The following is an 18,928-nucleotide window of genomic DNA, read 5'->3' as shown; positions in this document are numbered from 1 at the left end:
CGAGTGCTCCGAACCCAGGAAGCGGGACGGAGAAGGAGCGATTGGGGCAAAAAATGGGGTCGAGCTCCCCCCCCCCGGAGGGGGGGGGCAAGAGCACTCCCATCTGCAGCTGGGCCTGGATGAACCTCCTCATCATCCGGTCCATGTCTGCATCTGACATACTAAATGTAGACCTCGACGAGGCCACCGAGACAGACCTAGAGTGACACCTCGATGGGGACCGGGTTGCCTCCTCCCCAGGTCCCGGTGAAAAACAAGGGGACCGGAGCCGAGGAGGAAGCGATCCAGAAACCCTGGATGGAGAAGCCCGCTTGGCGGGCGGGGCCGAGGAAGAGACCTCGGCCCGCCGATTATGGTGCTTCTCCTTCCTTTTGGTATTTCCGACCTCCCTATCCTCCGGAGCTAAAACGGGAGGTTGAGTCCCGACCAGAGGAAGGGAGGCAGGGGTGGCTACTACCAAGGACTGGGTAGCGGCCACCGAAGAACCGGAGGTGGGAGCCGAGTCAGAGGGCAAAAGGCCCGCCAGAATCAGCTTTGATCTCCGGTCCTTAAGTGCCCTGGGGTTGAATGCTGCACAAATCGTGCATCCCGAGGAAAGATGTTAAACCCCAATGCACCTAACGCACCGGGTGTGGCCATCCGCCCGTGAGAGCTTATGGCCACACTTGGTACATTTTGAAAAGATGGCTTTAGGGGCCTCCGACATATTGAACGTAAAACACACTCACTAGGCCCCTAACACACCACAAACACACACTATGGACCAGCGAGGGTAGGGAGGAAAAATTTTACAACAAAAACAGATATTTAAGAGGGAACCTAAACAAACTCACACAATCACACAAGAAAGTACAAAAATTCTAAGATTTTTCTCACAAAAAACCTTCCGAATTGCCAGGAGCTCAAAATCCAGCTTGTTGGCTTGAAGCGTGGCAAACTAGATCTGAGGTCAGTTAGGGTTGGCAGGGGATTATGGGTAAAGGGAGGAGCTAGGAGCTCGGATCTATGCTGTGGTAAAAGTTGCCGGCTCGGATCAGAGATCGGATCCGTATCCCAAAGGTTGCTGACAAATGAAGTTCCTACTTCAGATTATATGTTATACCTTCATCTACAAGCAAATACACCACAGAGGTTGTACAGATTAGAGAAGTGCAGATAAGTTCCAGCAAAGATAAGGGGGATGGTAGGTGGGTAACCTGGACTGCAACAGTGAATACACTCGAACATCTACATTTATGGTAAGTGTACACAACTGTACTATGTTCTTTGTGTTTCATTGTTGCAGTCATTACACTTGGGTTGAATCCCAACGCTATGGTTGGGAGGCTGGAGCTAAACAGCATTAGGAGCGGCTATGAGACCCTGCAAAATTGCAGTGGCAAAGCCTGCCCTGGAATTAGAGTAGAGTGGTAAATGATAGTGCTTTGTAAAGGTGTGCACTGAACTCCAGGTAGCAGCCTCTAAAATGTCTTTGGTTGGTAATCCCCTAAGGAAGGCTGCTGAAGTGGCTGCTGCTCTGGTTGAATGTGGCCTAATGCCCTTAGGCACTGGCTTGCCATGTTTTTAATAGCAGAAACGAATGCAGTGGCCTATCCACTTTGAAATAGTCTGCTTATACATAGCTTTTCCTTGTGATTCTGCAGCATATGCCACTAGTAGTTGCTCAGTCTTTCTGAAAGCTTTGGTTCTGTTCAAGTAGAAGCGTAGCTGTCTGTGTATGTCCAAAGAATGCAGAATTCTCTCCCCCTTATTCTGTGGGTTTGGATAAAAAGTAGGCAGATGAATAGTTTGGTTAAGGACCACACTGGATACTACCTTAGGCATAAATGTTGGGTTTGTCCTCAGAGAAACCCTGTCTGGATAAAAAAATGATAAAAGGTTCCACAGCCATGAGCGTCTACAGCTCTGAAACTCGTCTTGCAGAGGTTATTGCTAGGAGCAGAGCCGTTTTCCCAGATAAAAATTTTATAACAGCTGTAGCGGCTGGCTCAAAAGGAGGCAGGGTGAGTTTTTCCAAAACATAATTGAGGTCCCATGCAGGTACTGGTAATCTCCTTGGAGGCCTTAAGTTTTTGGCTCCTCTGAGGTACTGCCTTAAAGGATGAGAAAAGATTGGTGGCTCTGTATTGTAATGAGCCGAAATGGCAGAGGCATGAATTTTAATTGATGAAAAGGATAGGCCTTTGTCCAGCATCTCAGTTAAGTATTGCAAAATCTGCGGAATATTTGGTACAGCTGTGTCCAATTCCTTGTGCCTGGTACCAGGCACAGAATCTCTTTCATTTTCCAGCGTAAGATTTTCTGGTACTAGGCCTTCTGGCCTCCAAAATGACGTCCATCAAAGCTTTAGTGAGAGGCACATTTTGTATGACTACATTATCCACCATGCTGCCAGATTTAAGGTCTTGAGTTGGCTGTGTAGGATCTGATTGTTTTGTTGGAACAGTAGATGAGGTATTTGAGGCAAGGTCCAGGCCGGGCATTAAATCAAGTTCCTTAGGATTGGATACCAGTACTGGCGGGGCCAGTCTGGGGCAATCAGTATCATCTTTGGCTTCACTTGTCTGACCTTTAGGAGTACCTTGGGGAAGACAGGCAGTGGAGGAAACGCATATACTGCTAAGTTTTTCCAGTTGAAAATAGGGCTTCCACTTTCCATGCTTGTCTGTGATAAGTCCTTGTGCAGAATCTTTTTAGTTGGTAGTTGTGAGGAGAAGCAAATAGATCTATATCCGGGTATCCCCATTTCCTTGTTATCATGCTGAAGACTTGTGGATCCAATTTCCACTCCTGGGGATCCATGAGGTTTCTGCTTAGTTTGTCTGCCAGAGAGAGTATTTATCTTTCCTGGCAGGAATTGTGCCTACAGATGCACTTGGTAAGTCAATGCTGTGTCCCACAAAGTCAATGGCCAGTCTGCAAAGGGGGTAAGAATGAGTGCCTCCCTGTTTGTTTATATACCACATGACCGTGGTGTTGTCTGTCTTTATCAGTAGTTGTCCCGGATGAAGTAGGTCCTTGAAGGCTGTCAGGGCATTCTGAACAGCTAGCATCTCTTTTTGATTGACATGCAGATGCATCTGGCTTGTGGACCATGCGCCTTGAACACATCTTCCTGCCATGTGGGCCCCCCCAGGCATAATCTGATGCATCAGTTGTTAATGTCTGCCTGGCTGGGGGTAAAGTGAATGGCTGTCCCTTGTTCTGTTGACAAGCCTTCGCCCACCATTGAAACTCCTGCTGCAGGGAGGGAATGAAAGTAATTATTGTTTCCAGGCTGTGGCAATGTTGAGCCCAAAAGCTTTTTAGGTACCATTGAAGTTTCTTCATATGCAGTCTCGCATATGGAATTAGTAGAATGCAGGATGCCATGAAGCCCAAAGCCTGCAGAATTTTTCTTGCAGATAACTGGGCCTTTGTTGCCAATAGTTTGAAATATGTAGTCAGTTGCCTTTGTTTGTCTGGCGTGAGATAAGCCATCTGGGCGGTTGTATTTAAGCTTGCACCCAGGAATATTATCTCTTGAGAGGGTACAAGTTTTGATTTCTTTTTGTTGACTGTGTAACCTAGGCCTGTTAGAAATCTCTTTACAAATGCCAGATGCTGTAGTAGAATGCCCTTGTTATCTGCTTGAATGAGGCAGTCGTCCAAGTAAGGATATATTTGTATTCCCCTGTCTGCAGAATGCAATCACTGGTGTCAGGCACTTTGTCAAGACCCTGGGCGCAGTAGATAAGCCAAAGGGCAGTGCAGAGAATTGGTAGTGCATTGAGCCAGCTTTGAATCTGAGGTATCTTCTGCATGTTTGTCTGATTGGGACATGCAGGTATGCCTCTTTTAGGTCTAAAGTCACAAGCCAAGCCTTCTTGCCCAGCATGGGCAGAAGCTGCTGTAGAGTTAACATTTTGAATTTTGGTATATCCAGATAACTGTTTAGAATAGACAGGTCCAGTATTGGTCTCCAGGTCTTGTCCTTTCTTGGTATCAAGAACAGTCTTGAATAAAATCCTTGTCCCTGCTCTTGCTCTGGCCCTTGCTGAATGGCCCTCATGTCCATGAGGGATAAGACTTGTTTTTGTGCCTCTGCCCACTGATATTTCGGCAGGTCTGGCAAGCCGTTTGTCCTTGGCAGGGTATGGAAGTGAAACTTGTAGCCTTGTGACACTATGTCTAGGACCCATTTGTCCTGGGTTACTATGTGCCAATTTTGAGAAAAAAAGTGCTAGCTTTCCCCCTAAAGGTGCTGCCAGAAGATAAGTGCTTGGTGCAGGCAGGGGGGAGTCACTGGGACTGTTCCCTGTATGGCTGTGATTTGGCTTCTCCACTTTTGGAGGTAGAAGCACCCCATTGTTTAGACCTGTACGAACCTTGGGGCTGGGATCTGCCTCTTGGGCATCTGTATCTGCCCCTTTGTGGTGTGTCTGACACTGGAAAGGACCAATTCTTTGTAGGCCAGTGTCTGCTAAATCTTGGAGGTTGTACCTGTAAAACATCTTTAACTGTTTGCACAGATTTAGCTTTGTCCTCCATTTTCTTTAACACCTCCTCTGCTTTAACACCAAACAAGGTATCATGCTGTAATGGAGCATCTAATAATTTTGCTTTGACATGGTCAGGCAGACTTTTTTCCTTTAACCAAGCATGCCTCCTGATGACAGAACCCGTAACAGCGGCCCTGCAGGAGGCCTCCAAAGGATCAAAACCACATAGCAAAGTATGCTTTCCAACTTGCTCAGCTGCATGCAATAAATCCTGCATTTGTTTTCTGCACATTCAGAATTTATCAACATTTTCTGTTTAAGCAGTGGCATAATATAGTGCTGATATTTGAGCATATGAAACTAACAATTTAAAGCCCTTATAGCCAAGGTAGCAGAGGTGTAAATCTTCTTCCCCCATCTGTACAATGCCCTAGAATCCCTGTCAGAGGGGGTAGGGTTTTTTGCAGTGGATGCCTTGACCCCTCTGGGACCCTGAGAAATAGTTTCTGGGTCAGCAGCAGGTTTTTTGAAAAGGAATCTATGAGAGTCAGGAACCCTGTAGTACCTATCCGGCTTAACAGGAGCTGGAGGTAAGGAGTCAGGGGTTAGACTGGATTCTGAAAATACATCATCTACAATGTTTAACACAGGTGGAATAGCTAGGGGCCTGTGTTGTGGGAGTAAAAGGAAGTCTCTGAGCCTTTTCTTAGATTCTGAATAATCTTGGCTCTCCCAGTGGAAATGTTCCCTCATGGTATGCAAGGTTTCCCCAAAAGAGTAATCCTCAGGAGGAGAGGCTGAAGGGATACATTCTTCAGCATCAGAATCCTCATAGGGAGGAAGAGAGTATTCCTGATCAGAAGGGGAATCAGATGAAATGGAAACCTAATCTGAAGATTCATATTCTGTCTCTTGCCTAGGCCTCTTAACAGGAGGGGGGTGGGAACCCCTGATCAAAGTAATTAAGTCTTAGGTCATTTTGAGCATCTGTTTTCTGGGCATGGAGGCCTGACCATGAGGCTGTTGTACTTGTTTCTTTGTCTTTAAAGATGCTTTAGTCTTTGGCTTTGTAGCTGGAGTCGCTTTAATGTATAATTGAGTAGGTCTGAAAACACACTCAGAAGCTGATGCCTGCTCAGCGGCTCCAGACCCATCTGAGGGAATAGTCTCCGAAGGTCCAATACCAATACCTTCCAGCGGCCTAGGTGACTCCACACGAGAGTCTGTAGCGGCCTGCGGGTCCAAAGTAGCAGGTGTCAGGGGCTGCGAAAGCGTCTCACCGGCGAACCGACGACTGGCTTAGAGGAAGCCTCGTCGTCTGTTTTGGACCTCGGATGCCTGTCCTTTTCTTTGTCTTTGCATTTCTTGTGAATTCTGGTAGTCGAATGGCTATCCAACGGCATCTTGTAATTAAATCTTCTGCCAAAATCGTGAAATGCAAAATCGTACCGACGCTTAACAGTGTGTTGGTTAAATCTAGCACAAAACCGACAACTAGTAACGTCGTGGTCAGGGTCTAGGCAAGGAATATAGTAAGAATGAAAGTCCTTATGAGGTATTTGCTTCCCACAAGGAATACAATTAACAACTTTTTCTGACATCGGTCTGGAGCAAGAAAAACGTTTTCCCCAACAGGGTACTTAGCTTTTAGTGAAGACTTCGGATCTGAAATTCGAACACGAAAATCTCAGGAGTCGGCCGACCGGCACTTGCGAACGGATTCTGCTTCGGGCACCGCGCGGCAAGAAAGACTGAAGAAAATGGCGTCGGCTGCATCTTTTATACCCCTGGCGCACTGACGTCAGGGAAGAGGCGACAGCAACCGACGCCGGACCTAGACTTTGGAACTCAGGCCAACTGAGGGTAGCCTGCCAGCAGGATAACCCAAGTGTAATGACTGCAACAGTGAAACACGAAGATCATCAGAGAAAGCATCCAGAAAGAGATCAACAGGAAAAGCACATCAACTACTACTACACAATTAAGGATGGCAGACAAGTTAAGAGAGGAATGGGGGTAACACATTAGACAAACCTTATACAAAAGTTAAGTGTAGGGAAACCTGTTTGACCCCAGTACACATAACAAACTCTAGGAAATTTAGGATATTAGCATGCAAGTGTTCACAAAAGCAGTTTTATACTCCAGGGTATGGAGTGAAAGGCTACAGAGGTTGCTATAGCTCTAGTTGAATGTGCTTTGATATTGTGGGGTCTAGGCTCGTTTGCACAAGTATACGAAAAAGAAATACAATCTCTGAGCCACTTTGATAAAGTGACTTGTGAAACAGCATATCCCATTCATGGACTAGAGAAGGAAATGAAAAGTTGGTCTGTCTTGCAGATAGATTTAGTCCTCTCTAGGTAAAAAGCATAGTTGCCTATGCACATCCAAGGAGTGTAGGCAGTATTCTCCTTTATTGCAATAGCTTGGGAAAAACACTGGGAGCTCGATGGATTGGTTCACAGAAAAATCAGAAACCACTTTGAGGAGAAAAGATGGATTAGTGTGTAGAGATACGTCTTTATGAAATATTAGGTATGGTCTCTTGATGCATAAGGCGAGTAATTCTGAGATCTGTCTAGCTGAAGTGACAGCTATGAAAAAGAGAGATTTCCACGAGAAGAATTTGAGCTCACTTTGCAGCAAGCTCATAGGGGGATTGAGACAGTGACTGCAGTACTAGGGACAGATTCCACGTCTCTAATGGATGTCTAATTGGAGGTCTGCTGTGAAACACTCCTTTGAGAAAGGTTTTGCATAGGCGAAGGGACATAAGTGGAGTGCCCTCTAAACCATTATGAAAATTGGAGATTGCTGCCAAATGGACTCATATGGTAAAGGCTGATGCTCCGTTTTCAAAGAACTCGGATAGGTATTGGATGACAGAGACTGGAGCTGAGAAGGGATCTAGCAACCGTTCTTTAGACCATAGAGAAAACCTTTTCCACTTATCTCTATAAAGTTTTCTGGTGGATGGCTTATGGGAGGCCAGAATAATATTGTGAACAGGTATGGAAAGGGCTTCCTGCTTGGTGACTAACGGCAGAGGATAAACCAAGCAGTCAGCTTGAGACTGGACAGATTTGGGTGAGTCAACCCTTGGGGGTGAGAAATCAAGTATGGACGAGTGTCCAGGATCCATGGAAGCTGTAACAGATGAGGTCGGAAGAAGGGGAACCACACTTGACGAGGCCAGAATGGGGGAATGAGGATCATTTTGCATCTCAACCGAGTAGCTTTCTTTAAGAACAGAGGTATCAAGGGAATTGGAGGATAGGCATAGAAGAGACCCGTGGGCCAATCGTGAGTTAAGAGCATCTCTCGGGGACTCCCCTCTGGGGGAAACAGGGCAAAGTAGCTGCTGCATTTGTTGTTCGTTGGGGAGGCAAAAAGGTTGCAGCAGGGCTTGCCCCATCAGCTGAAAATTTCTGCCGTCACTTTGGGATAGAGAGAACACTCATGTAGAAGGAGAATGCACCTGCTCAACCTGTCCGCAATCACTTTGGAACTCCCTGGGATGTGTGTTGCTATTAGAAAGGGCCAAATTCTCATGGCTTCTCAACACAGGGGGTAGGATTTGGTTCCTCCTTGTTTGTTGACGTACTAGACTACTATTGTCTGACTGAATTGCAATCGTTCCAGGGGGAAGAAGTGGATGTAATGCCTGCAACGCTAACAGCACCACTCTTAACTCCAGAACATTGATATGCAGGTTGGCCACTAAGCTCAACCACATGCCTTGGACCGTCTTTCCCTGAAAATGCCCCCCCACCCTATCAGGGAAGCATCCGTGGTCACAGTGGCGTTGGGTTGAGAGGCCTGAAAGGGGCCACACCAAAGTTCTGCATCTGACCTCATCCACCAAAGGAGATTTTGCTTGCAAGAGTTGGTTATGAGCACCTGCGAGTTTATGGGGTGAAGATTTGCAAACCACTAGGACAATAGGAGCCATTGTAACAGTCTCATGTGCAACCTTGCTAGAGGAACTATTGGAATGGCTGTAGACATGGACCCCAGAGCCTGGAGAAATTCCCTTGTTGACACCTTCTTTTGACAGAGTATCACACGCACTTGCAATCTTCACCTCCGAAGCCTGGGAGCTGGGAGAGATACCAGACAGGATCGTGTATCGAAAACTGCCCCTATAAATTCCAGCTGTTGGGTAGGTTTTAAGTTGGATTTCTCCCAGTGTACAGTGATTCCCAGGGACTCTGCTAGTGAAAGGGTGTATCGGAGGGCCATAGTCAGAAGATGCTTGGTGGGGGTGGAGAGGAGCCAATCATCCAAATATGGAAACACCTGGAATCCTTGAAGTCTCAGATGAGCTGTCACAACTGCTAGACATTTTGTGAACACTCTGGGGGGCCGTTGAAAGACCGAATGGCAGGGTTCGGAACTGGTAATGATTGGCTCCTAGCCAGAAGCGAAGAAGACTCCTGGATCATTTGTCCATTTTGATGTGGTAATACTCATCCCGGGGGTCTATTGAGCACATCCAAACATCCTCCCTTAAAAATGGGAGAATGGACTGAATAGTGACCATACGGAACTTGGTCTGTACAACTGATTTGTTTAAGTGGCTGAGATCCAGGATAGGTCTCCAGCCGCCGGACTTTTTTGGCACTAAAGAATCTTGAGTAAAACCCGGATCCGCACTGGTCTGGAGGGACTGGTTGGATGACTCTTTTTTGACAAAGCTTTGTTATCTCTGAAGCCGCTTCTGCTCTTTGATAGGGTGGAACAGCGGGAAGGTTTTTTGTGCGTTTTGGACAGGAGGTTAGAGGGATGTAGTAGCCTCTGGAGATTATTCTCTGCACCCATCGATCATTTGTAATAGAGCGCAAGACAGTTGGTGCAGAAAAAAATGAGCCCAGACTGCTTCCAGAGGAAACCAATTGGGTAACGCCTCAGGAGCATTGATAAGACCGCCCAGAAAATGAATCTCTGAAGTCTTTGTTTCGGGGACCCCCTCTGCCCCTAAAGGAGCATCCTCCATCACAAACTCCCTCTACCTCTGGGGAATCCTCGCCACGTGCGTTATGGAAAGGACCCTGCGATTTCTTGTGCCAGATTTTCCCACTCCTCTGGTTTCTGGAAAAAGAACGTTGAGACTTGGAAAAACATAGGCCAATGGCAGACACAGTCTTTCAATATTGCTCATACCTGGCTAGCATGCCCTTCACTTTAGAACCAAACAAGGAAGATAGTTCAATAGGAGCGTTCAAAAAGGAGGACGTGAAGGAGTCCCTGAGGTCGCAGATGCGCATCCAGGCATGACGCCTCATGACTATGCCTGCACCCGCAGCTCTGCCCACCCCTTTGGTTGCGTGGGAGAGCCTCATGGATGAATCTGAAATAGATTCAAGGGTGGCAAGTTGAGAGGCAACCCTATCCCGTTCCTCATCAGAAACTTGACCGGCGAGGGATCCAGAAAGTTCAGTAATCAGATCTCTTTGGAGCCTCGTGAAGTGCGCCAAGTAGTTCAGGGACCTGACAGCAAAAGTCACTGAAGCAAAGACTCGCTTACCCAACCTATCCACAGCCAGAGACTCCCTTATTGGGTGGGTGGATTGCAGGACTTTCTTCCGATAGATCCTTTTTAGTGGCTGCTGCCACCACCACCACCACAGGGTCAACTGGCAAAACTTTGGATCAGTGTGGATGCTCTTCCGGGAGGAGAAAAAATCTTATCAGGTCTCAGGGGAATGGCCTCAATAGAATAAGGGTTCTGCCAAGCAAGCTGCACGACGAGCTGGATTAACTCGTCGGCAGGTGGGGTCACCCTAGAGGTAGAAGGCTGGGAGCAAAAAGCCTGCAGGAACACAGATTCCTCAGAGAAAGGGTTGGAGGGCTTCCAGCCACCCCCTCCGTTTTAATAATTCCAGGATGTCTCTGCAGGAGACATCATCCGAGGGTGACTGTGGGGACCCCTCCCCATCATCATAGTCCGTGTCTTCTGTCAAAGACTCTTCAGGAGAGTCTATGTGCTTCATCTTGCACGCCTTCTTCCCAGGAGGTTCCTCACTGGGAATATCTAAGGAGGCTCAGAAGGATGGATACCCCGAACTGGGGTTTCCTGAGGCTTCTCGTCTCGGTGCCCTCGGGAGATGGCTCATGGTAGCTGTAGCTCAGAGGAAGCAGGATGAACCTCCGATGTCAGAGAAGCGCTTCCCAAACCAAGCACCCTCTCCATCACCCGAAAAGCAGGCCCGCCCAAAGAGGAGTGGGAGCCCGGAAAGGAGGACAACCTCAGAACCGGGGTCACACCCCGCTCTGTCGGACCCACTCCCAGAAATGGAGCCTCAAGCAGGATCAGGGCAGGAGCTATCCCACATCTGTGGGCGGAACCGATGAAACACTCACAACTGTGCCCTGAACCGAGGACTCTGCCCCCCCAAACCATGAGTCTGAGGAAGGGACAGTTCAGTCAGAACCAAGACCCAAAGGGATGGCCTCAAAGCCTCAGTGACAGTCACAGTCTGCGCCGAGGAACAGGGTTCCAGTAAAGACATCGGAGCAATGGGCTTTGGAACAGACGGGTCCGAAGGAGGCGTATATGTCAGAGTCCTTGCAGAGATAGACCCAAATCCCAGAGGGGGATGAGTCATTGGAAAATTTGGTATCCCTCTGGCCATTAACAGCTGATCCAACAGGCGCACCACATCAAGTTCGAATAGACTCCTGGTGGACCTCGTAGATACTCCTGAAAGGGGGTCGGATCTATCCAAAAAGGCTGTACATTTGACAGAGGAACGGATCCAAAGAGGGGGAGTATTGGGTCCGTGGTGTCTGAGCTAGTGGCACTGTAGTCTCTAATTTGGAGACCGGAAGCAAAGGAATCAATGGAGCAGTAAAAGGGCTCGGTGCCGGTGGGGCACTCGGAGTCAATGTCATCGATTCCAAAGTAGTGGCAGAGGTCGGTACTGATTTCAAAGTAGTCGAAGGCAAGGTCGGTGCCGTAGCTGAAGGAGTCGGTGCCGAAGGTGGTGCCATCGAAAATCTGGTAGTATCCAAGACGGTTTGAGTTGTAAGGGTATTTCGGAGCAGAGCTTGGAACAGCAGTAGTTGGAGCCGAAGTAGCAAGTCTAGCTCCAAGGAAGTTTTGTGGGCCTTATGTTTAGGTGTCTTACCTCCATCACCAGTGAGTGAAGAGGGACTAGACTGGGGACGTTTCTTGTCTTTCATTGGAGGGGTTATGACCTCCGACATAGAAAGGGTCTCTGAGAAAGGAGAAGCAAGAAGTTCTTTCAACAACAGTTTGTTCTTTCATTCATTTAGTGTCCGCTGACTGAAACTTTGACAGATTTCAAAAGGGGGTTGAACAGAAAAATGAGGAACCCCCAGACAATAAACGCAGTCATCATGAGAATCGCTATTAGGAAGTTAACCATTGCAAGAGGTGCAATGTTTAAACCCTAAAGATCCTTTTTTCTCAGACATGTCTAATAAACGTTGTTGTATCAACTGTTGCACCAAGGTTTACAAACAGTGAGACTAACAGACCAAACTGGCCACAAACACACTAACAACAAGTTTACTAAACTATTCAGGAAAGATAAAGGAAAGAAGATACCAACAATGGTATCAAGAGATACCACAAGGGTAGGGAGAGGGCGTATCAGCGATGGTAAGAAGAATTACCCAATGGGTACAGCTAGGTATGAGAAAGTTACAAACAACTCTATAGAAAGTTTCAGAAAAAGACTAGGTAGAGATAAGTATTAAAAATATCAAAAATATACCACTTAGCTTGAGATCTCGGTGAAACACTGCTATATGGCTACACGGCAAACGAGATCTGAGATAATAGGGAGAAGGGAACTGTGGGTAGCAGCTTAGCTCGAGTTTTTTGGTGTACGCGAGCTTGGTATTAGACCGACATGGTTCAGAGAGGCTCGGAACCGAACCCATCAGTGATGAATGGAAAGAAGATTAACATCATCAAATAAAATATTTCCTACAGCAAATGTTGGAGATAAAAGAAAGACAGAAGTGGAGATTGGGGATATTTTTTTTTGGAATTGTTCTAGGTTAGAAGTCTTCAAACAAGAAATACAAGAAAGCCCAGGCATGATAAGGGGTGAAACAGTAGTACTGAAAAAGGAAGAAACATTCTTAAAAGCGGAGATAGTGACTTGAGAAATTAACACTATAAGGCTATTAATACCTTGTTTAAATATCAGTTTAAAAAATTATTAGGAAATGGAAATCAAAGAGGAGAGAAGGATATAAGAAAAACAGATTCATAATAATTAAGTGGACTATATGGTAAATGTATTTATAAACATTAGAGACATGAGTGAAGTTAAAACAAATGTAATATGGATAAATGACACAGTGGAAGCTTCAATTAAAGAGACAGGCAACAAACAAAAAAAAAGGAGAGACGAAGAGATGAAATCTCAACACTGTAACATGAAGAGGTATCACACACCAGCTCCCACAAGATGATGCAATGAATTCCTCAACTTCCTGATCCAAGTTTCTTCAAATATGCTGATGTCACAAACATTAAAGCTACAGCTTCACTTGGAAGAAATATGCCGCGAATCCTTAGAAGCTTCACATCAAACAGGTACAATGCCTAGCTTCATTTATCCCACATTAGCAACTACTTTGACCTCTAATCCCCAAGGACCTGAAAGTTTTAACCCTACATTTAACACCTCCTAGTGCTGCTCTTTGAAAGCATTTTCCAGTCAGCCCTTGTTTTTAAATGCGACTACGAATCTCAGTGTTTCCAGTAATGGGATCAACGATAACACTGATGTTAGTTTAATGAAGTGAAACACCTACATATTGGGAACCGAGGTTCAGCCAATGTATCTTAAATGCAACTCATCAATGTAATGGCAGTAATGTAAAACTAATAAAACAATCACATCCCCAAATTCTCCCTTTCTCAAGTAAATCATTTCTTTCTTTTGAAAGATACTCCTCCATTACATTATGATAACTGATGAGATTCATCTGCCTTCTCTCCTTTGCTCCCTAAAACTGCATACAAAAGTTCTGTGATCCACTTTTGTATCCATTGGATAATTTGTAGGTCATGTCCTCTGAACTACAAACATTCCAAAGGCTGCAAGTCTGATTTCTCTCTCATTATTTTAGGGCTACCCACCTCTATATAAAAGTCAGGAACAAAGTTTGAAGTGACATTAGAAAATCTACCAGGGGAATGTCTAGAACTCAGCATTTTAATCAACTGTGTACACACTATTCTTAACAATATTCTACAAATTACATTCCAATTGACTTTTAATGTGTTTTCATCCTATCCTTTACCACTACGCTGAGCACAGACAGCTGTTTCCTAACAATGCCTCCCTCTGCAGTCAATGATGCGGTCATTCCACACACTGCAGGAAACAAGAAAGTACAGTTTTGTACCTACCATAAATGTAGATGTTCGAGTGTACACCCTGCTGCAGTCATCACACTTGGGTTATCCTGTTGTCAGGCGGTCCCGCAGTCGGCAGGAATTCCAAAGTCTTGGTCCGGCGTCGGTTGCTGTCGCTTCTTCCCTGACGTCAGTGCGCCAGGGGTATATATAATGTAACCAACGCCATTTTCTTCAGTTTTTCTTGCCCCAGATGTCAGGTGCCCCCCAAAAAGGTGGTCAGTAATTAGTACCAAATTGAGTAAACTTGCACAAACACAAAATCCCTTCAGCTATAAGCAAATACATCAAGAAGGTATTGAAGAGATTTAGCCAGTAGGTCAGAGGGGATGGAGGGAGGGTAACCTGGACTGCAGCAGGGTGTACACTCGAACATCTACATTTATGGTAGGTACAAAACTGTACTATGTTCATCGTGTTACCCTGCTGCAGTCATCACACTTGGGTTGAATCCCAAAGCTAAGGATAGGTGGAGGTATCATAGAGGGTTAGAGGAGGCTAGAAGGCCCTGCAGAACTGCAGTGGCGAAGCCCGCCCTGGTCTTAGAGTAAAGTGGTAAGTGATGGTGTTTGGTAAAGGTGTGTACTGAACTCCGAGTTGCAGCTTCCAAAATCTCCTTGGTTGGAACCCCCCTGAGAAAGGCTGTAGAAGTAGCTGTTGCCCTGGTAGAGTGGGGCCTAATGGTAGCAGGAACTGGTTTTCCATGATGGGTATAGCAAAAACGTATGCAATGACCTATCCATTTGGAAATGGTTTGCTTTGATATAGCCTTCCCTTGAGAAGCTGTAGCATAGGATGCAAAGAGCTGGTCAGATTTTCTGAAAGCCTTAGTTTTGTCCAAGTAGTAACGAAGTTGCCTGTGAATGTCCAAGGAATGCAGGAGTCTCTCACCTTTGTTCTGTGGATTTGGGAAAAAGGTGGGTAAGTGGATGGTTTGATTTAAAGCCACACTGGAAACCACCTTAGGCATAAAGGAAGGATTAGTTCGTAGAGAAACTCTGTCTTGATGAAAAATGAGGAAAGGTTCCACTGCCATTAGTGCCTGTAGCTCTGAGACTCTTCTATCTGAAGTTATTGCTAGCAGCAGGGCAGTCTTCCATGATAGGAACTGAAGATCTGCAGAGAAAGCTGGTTCAAAGGGAGGTAGCGTTAGTTTTTCCAGAACAAAATTGAGGTCCCATGTTGGTGTAGGTGCTCTCCTGGGTGGTCTAATGTTTTTTGCCCCTCTGAGGAACTGCCTTAGAAGTGGATGAGAAAATAAGGGTGGATCCTTGTTGTAGTGGGCCGAAATAGCTGAAGCATGGATTTTAATGGAAGAGAAAGAAAGTCCTTTGTGCAACATCTCAGTCGAATACTGTAGAATGTGAGGCATGTGAGACTGAATTGTGTCTTAGCCTTTAGATTGGTTCCAGGCACAAAACCTTTTCCATTTGTCCGAATAAGCCTTCCTGGTGCTTGGTCTCCTAGCTTCCAGAATAACATCCATAACTGCTTGGGAAAGAGGGGCTGGCTGGATGCTTAGTTGATTTGCCATGCAGCCAGATTTAAGGTTTTGAGCTGGCTGTGAAGAATCTGATTGTTTTGTTGTGTGAGTAAATGGGAAATTTGTGGTAATATCCATGGTGGGCCGTGGGCCATATTCCTCAATAGCGGGTACCAGTGCTGGCATGGCCAGTCTGGGGCTATGAGAATCAGTCGTGGTCTCTCCTTTTTGACTTTCAGAAGTACCTTTGTGAGGAGAGGCAATGGAGGGAAGGCATATACTGTCAGGTTTTTCCAAATGAAAGAGAGTGCGTCCACTTTCCACGCTTGATGGTGAAGTGCCCTTATACAAAATTTTGTTAGTTGATAGTTTTGAGGACTGGCAAACAGGTCAATGTCTGGAAGGCCCCATTTTTGAGTTATCATTGTAAATACTTGTGGATCTAGTTTCCACTCGTGGGGATCCATGATGTTTCTGCTGAGGTAGTCTGCCAATGTATTCTTCTGTCCTGGCAGGAATTGAGCTTGTAACTGAACTTGGTAAGCCAGAGCTGTGTTACATAAGGTCATTGCTTGCCTGCACAGAGGGCAGGAGTGAGCACCCCCTTGTTTGTTTATGTACCACATTACTGTGGTGTTGTCCGTCTTTATTGTCAGTTGTCCTGGATGTAACAGATCCTTGAAGGCTGTCAGAGCTTTCTGTACAGCTAGCATCTCTTTTTGATTGATGTGCAGATTCCTTTGATCTGCAGTCCATAAGCCTTGAACGCACTGTCCTGCCATGTGAGCCCCCCCCCAGGCGTAATCTGATGCATCTGTTGTGATAGTTTGCCTGGCTGAGGGCAAGGTGAAAGGCTGACCCTTGTTGAGGTGACATGCCTGTGACCACCATAGAAACAACTGTTGTAGGCAGGGAATGAGATATATCATTGTGTCCAAGCTATGGCTGTGTTGAGACCATACGCTTTTTAGGTACCACTGTAATTTCCTCATATGCAGCTTTGCAAATGGTATTAGTAGTATGCAAGATACCAGGAAGCCCAAGGCCTGCAGAAATTTTCTTGCAGTTAATTGGGCCTTTGTTGCCATTGTTTTGAAATATTGAGTCAGTTGTTTGTCTGGCGTCAGATAAGCCTTCTGGGCCGTTGTATTCAAGCTGGCACCCAGGAATGTCATTTTGTGAGGGTACTAGTTTTGACTTCTTTTCGTTTACTGTGTACCCCAGGCAATTTAGTAGATGTTTCACAAAAGCCAGATGATGTAATAGAATGTCCTTGCTTTCTGCTTGGATGAGGCAGTCGTCCAGGTATGGGTATAGTTGAATTCCTCTTTGTCTGCAGTATGCAATTACTGGTGCCAGGCATTTTGTGAAGACTCTGGGCGCAGTAGATAAGCCAAAGGGCAGTGCAGAGAATTGGTAATGGGTTGAACCTGCAGTGAAACGGAGGTATCTTCTGCAACTATGTTTGATAGGGACATGCAGGTATGCCTCCTTGAGGTCCAACGTTACTAGCCATGCTTCCTTGCTCAACATGGGAAGAAGCTGCTGTAGTGTTAGCATCTTGAATCTGGGTACTTGTAAGTAAGTGTTCAGAATTGAAAGGCCCAGAATTGGGACTCCAGGCATTGTCCTTTCTGGGCACTAGAAAGAGTCTCAAGTAAAATCCTTGACCCTGCTCTCAAGTAGGTACCAGTTGAATGGCTCTCATGTCCATGAGAGCTGTAATTTGTTTTTATGCCTCTGCCCATTGATTTTATGGCAGGTTTGGCATTCCTCTTTTCATTGGCAAGGTGTGAAAATGGAATTTGTATCCTCGTAAAATTATGTCTAGGACCCATTTGTCCTTTGTGACAATGTGCCAGTTGTCTGAAAAAAGTGCAAGTTTTCCTCCCAAGGGGGCTGCCAAGAGAGTGTTGCTTGGCCAGATGAGGTGCAAGTCATTGAGTTTGTCTTCTGGTAGATTGGGACCCGTCTTCTCCCTTCTGTATTGCAGTGCCGCATTGGCGAGGTATGTACTGGGCTTGTGTTTGTCCTCTGCCCCTTGGGCGTCTGTATTTACCCCTCTGTGGTCTGTCTGTAGCTGGAAAGGACCAATTTTTTGTTGGCCAGTTTCTGCTGAAGCGAGGGGGCTGTACCTGTAGGAAATCTTTGACTGTCTGCATAGATTTTGCCTTATCCTCCATTTTCTTTAAGACTTCTTCTGCTTTAACTCCAAAAAGAACATCCTGCTGTAAGGGAGCATCTAGAAGTTTTGCTTTAACATGATTAGGAAGAGTTTGTTCCTTTAACCAAGCATGCCTACGTATAACAGACCCAGTGACAGTTGCTCTGCAGGAGGCCTCCAAAGAATCAAACCCACATTGTAAGGTATGTTTGCCCACCTGTTCAGTGGCATGCAACAGATCCTGCATTTCTTTCAATTCATATTGTTGAGGGAGAGTGGTCATTTTTTTGCTTTAACTGAGAGATTAGAAATTGCTGATGCTTAAGCATGTGAAATTGGCAACTTAGTGCCCTCATAGCTAGAGTGGCTGAGGTGTAAACTTTTTTCCCCCACCTGTCTAGTGCTCTGGAATCCTTCTCAGAAGGTACAAGATTTTTAGCCATAGAAGCCTTAGCCCCCTTGGGACCCTGGGAGATTGTGTCTGGGTCAGCAACAAGGCTTTTGTAAAGAAATTTGTGGGAATCAGGCACTCTATAATATCTGTCAGACTTAGCCGTTGCAGGAGGTAGAGAATCAGGGTTAAAACTGGATTCTAAGTAATCATCATCAACAATGTCTAAAACTGGTGGGATGGCAAGTGGTCTGTGTTGGGGGAGTAAAAGAAACTCTCCGAGCCTTTTCTTCGAGTCAGGGTAGTCCTGACCTTCCCAGTGAAAATGTTCCCTCATAGTGTGTAAAGTTTCCCCAAAGGAGTAGTCTTCAGGAGGAGAAGCTGAGGGAATGGAATCCTCAGCATCAGAATCTTCATAAAGGGAGAAGGAGTAATCTTGGTCCTCAGAGGAGTCTGAAGAAATGGACACTTGTTCAGAGTATGCATAATCTTCCTCTTGTCTAAGCCTTTTGTCAGGAGGGGGCTGGGAACCCCTGATTAAAGTGATCAAATCTTCAGCCATTTTGAGCATCTGTTTCTTAGGCATGGGGCCTTGAACAGGGGACTGAAGTGCAGTCTTTTTAGATTTAATAGGAGTCTTCATTTTAGAATACAATTTAATGGTGAGCGTCGTCGGTCTGAAAACGCCTTCAGAAACCGATGGCGTTTCTGCAGCACCGACATCTTTTTCAGCAATGTCGTCGGTAGGGCCTGAACTAAGTGGCTGCGTCGGCCTGGTACATTCCGTCAAAATTTCTGAAGCGGTCTCGGGTTCTAGATCTGCGGTAGTCAGGGGCTGCATTGGGGCCTCACTGAGGACCGGAGACCGGACCAGCCGAGGCCTCGGAATCTGGCTTAGGCCTGCGCTGTCTGTCCTTATCCTTGCGTTTTTTGTGCACGCCGGTAGTCGGTTGCTCCGACGGCATGGTGTAGTTAAATTTCCTACCGTAGTGTCGTGCGAAAT

General features: G+C 46.0%; 1 protein-coding gene across 2 annotated transcripts in view; it reads right to left on the bottom strand.

Moving 5' to 3' along the window:
• The window catches only part of ASH1L (ASH1 like histone lysine methyltransferase), a 3,741,676-nt gene that overhangs the window by 2,462,722 nt on the left and 1,260,026 nt on the right, over positions 1 to 18,928 (bottom strand). The gene's annotated exons all lie outside the window — the stretch shown is intronic.

Source organism: Protopterus annectens, chromosome 8.part0, assembly GCF_019279795.1.
Source record: "Protopterus annectens isolate FY-2018-M chromosome 8.part0, PAN1.0, whole genome shotgun sequence".
Taxonomy (NCBI): Eukaryota; Metazoa; Chordata; order Ceratodontiformes; family Protopteridae; genus Protopterus; species Protopterus annectens.
The sequence above is the reverse complement of the archived record's forward strand: the minus strand, read 5'-3'. Positions and strand labels throughout refer to the sequence as shown.